This window comes from Salvelinus namaycush, unplaced genomic scaffold (assembly GCF_016432855.1).
Source record: "Salvelinus namaycush isolate Seneca unplaced genomic scaffold, SaNama_1.0 Scaffold27, whole genome shotgun sequence".
Lineage (NCBI taxonomy): Eukaryota > Metazoa > Chordata > Actinopteri > Salmoniformes > Salmonidae > Salvelinus > Salvelinus namaycush.
In genome coordinates, this window is record NW_024059563.1 from 662,524 (window position 1) to 666,000 (window position 3,477).

Consider the following 3,477-nt stretch of genomic DNA (forward strand, 5'->3'; position numbering starts at 1 on the left):
TGTGTAGCTTATTACCAGCAACGTCAGAATGTATGAAGGACAGCAAGAGGAGGTGGTTCAGGAAGAGTTTATTCTCTTCTGGTTGGGCTGTATTGATGTAATGGCATGAAAATAAATGCTGAATATTATACAATGATTTATCAACAGCTCTAACAATTTGACCCTACAGGAAATCTACACTGGCAATTCTAGAATATACTATATAGCCTAGAAACCTGTTAAACTATCACTATGACATCATGGATGAATTCTAGAATATACTATATATCCTAGAAACCTGGTTAAACTATCATTATGACATCATGGATGGCCAATCCTTGTATTCATAGTGTAGTGAATTCAGGGGGTAGCCCTGAGCTGAACTCAAACCTGGGTCCAGCGACTGTCAAGCCAACACCTTATAACTGTTATCCCAAGATGTCTGAACTTCTTGACGAGGTCGGTAGGTGTTGGGTTACGGTTGCTACAATAGCTTTCTCTACGAATTTGAGAGTGGTTACATTTCTCCAGACCCCATCCCTCAGCTGTTTACCAAACCAAGTCTCTTGGCAGCCATTTTGTTGCTGTTTAAATACTAGGTTGTCCCTTTAAAAAAGCCACACATCAATCAACCAATCTGCAATTGAAACAATAACAAAGCTGTAATTCCACCACTGTTTTGGTAATAAGATGATGTTGGGCCTGGAGACATTTAACTACTCTCAAATTCATAGACAGAGCTATGGATGCAAGGACTGACCATCCATGATATCAACATTATAGTTGTAACCATGTTGAGGGGTTGATTTACATTGTTTCTAAACATTGGAGTAAAAAAAGCTTATTTTGGGTTCTGATGGGGTACAACAGTTGAACTAAGCTCATGAGGCATGTGTTATATTCTTCAAGAATCAATGCCTATAAATAAATAATTTAAAAGTCAAAATATGGATTTAGCAATTGCAGATTTCCCCTTTAACACCAAACATCAGTTCAACAACTGCAGAGTTTGTACCTCTGTATTTAAGACAGTACTTACCAGTGGTAATCACGGCCCGGTTTCTCAAAACCATCTTATGGCTAAGTTCATCTTTAGAACCACAGGATGCCTTAAATTGCGTTTGGGAAATCGGGCCCAGATATTCAGTTTCTTCCTCCTCTTCTTCCGATGAGACCGTAAACTCCCCATCCTCCGCTTTCACTTCAAAAACTGAATCCTCCTCATCTTTTACTGTAACACCCTCCTCCTCTTTCACTCTGAACGCCTCTTCTTTCACTGTAACGTCTTCCTCTTCTTCCACTGAAACGTCTTTATCTTCTTCTTTCAGGGTAACAACCTCACCCTCTGCTTGTTTTTGTATTGTAACATCCTTCTCTTCCTCCTCCTCTTTGATGAGAGCTTCTTTCTCCGTCCAACAGACCGTCTCTTCTTCAGCAGGAAGAGAGTAATTTAGTGAACTCATGGTCGGAGATGTTAGCTAGCTAGGCTAATGCTAACTTAACCAGCCCGCTAGCTGAATAATAACAACAGCACCGTAAATATGAAATTAAATAGGATAACTAACCAACTAGACGACAGACAAGGGTTTAAAATACAGTGGCTAATATACACTAAAGCGTCTAAAGAGCTTTATGGGTTCGGCTACTTTGGCTAGCAAGCTACCGAGGTGGCGGACTAACTGTTGCTGCTGCTGAAAGAAGCGTTCCGTCCACTAGATTATACGTCACACTAACAGCATTGCGTTCCGTCCACTAGATTATACGTCACACTAACAGCATTGCCTTAAAATCGCACACCGCCATCTGCTGACTAGAGTGGGTAACGCTCAGTCTGAACCTCTGACTGCGATGGAGATGTGCGACTTTAAGACAATGACGCTAGTGTGACGTAAAATATATATTATAATGTTCAGACAAAAAGTTAGTGTAGGAAGCATGAGTTTTTACTCACCAGTGTAACAATACAGTGTGGTTAAAGACTTAGTAACTTAGTTGTGTTCACGATCTGGTTCCCTATAAGCACAACCAGTTATGTTTTTGAATGATCACATATGTATTCATTTATTTCGGGATTCTGGGTAATCCACAGCAGATTTATGGAGAATTGCTGTGGGTGAGTTCAAAATTGAATTGTCCCGGGATAGAAATATAAAAAGTTGACATTACATCATAAAATCCACCTTTTAAATCATACAATAGCAATTTATGTTTTAGTAACTACTGTTGTTGGTTTGGCGTCAAATAAGCCTCTCTTTATATGTTATTTGCCAAATCTCAGTTTCCATGTGGGTTTTATGCTAAAGTTCCCTCTTTCAAGTTGGTATCTAACTGGAAAATGCATCTTCTTTAGGAATGCTATTTTTACCCTGTCGACTACTGATCATTCATCCACACTGTGTGTCTCATCAATGCAGGTCATTTATGACAAATGTATGAAGTACATGTTCTCTAAACCCATGAACACCTGCCAGTTTATTAGCCCGGTTTTGTTAGTTTAGGTGTGTTATACTTCTTCACCACCAGAGGGGGACATTTAGTCATTTTCCAGGTTAATTTGATATATTTTGATACTAAAATGGATGACAGTTTATTCTCATGTAGTGAATATGAGATACATGGAAACAATTGATTCATTTATTATAGTAAATTATGAATTAGTAGGAATTGTTAAATCCACTATACGATCACAATTACTTTGATAGACATTTCAATAGTTTTTTTTGTTAGTTTAAATTATAGGGCAGATTTATGGAGAATTGCTGTGGGAGTGCTATTTATATCCCGTCACTACTGATCATTCATCCTTACTGTGTGTGTCCCATCATTGCAGCTTTAGAAATAAATGAACTATCCATCCATTGCTCCTTCCTGTGTTGACTCACTGACTTGAGAGACCAGGAAGGTCACACTAGCTCGATAGGTTGATATCTAGCTCAATAGCTCATCCTTTATGTTGTGTCAACTTGTCGATATGTTACGTACCGGAGCTACGAGCCGTGTCCAAATCACTAAACAATCATTCAAAGCAGTGTGCCTGCTTTGAATGATCAACCTTTAATCAACCTGCTCCTTTATGTTGTGTCAACTTTTCGATATGTTACTTTTGATACCGGAGCTACGAGCCTTGAAAGCAGTAAACTTCAAAGCAGTGTGCTGATGCCTGTATCACTTTATCAGCAGCACGTGAAGCTTCATTTCGTCGAACAACCACCTGATTAGTTTGGTATTGGGCTGGTTTGACACTGCAGGCGACTGATTGATCTACAAATCACTACTACATCAATAACCAGACCCACTAGAACACAGTCCCATCTCCATTAACTACATCACACCTGCCCAGATCCACTAGAACACAGCCCCATCTCCATTAACTACATCACACCTGCCCAGACCCACTAGAACACACCTCCATCTCCATTAACTACATCACACCTGTCCAGATCCACTGGAACACACCTCCATCTCCATTAACTACATCACACCTGTTCAGACCCACTA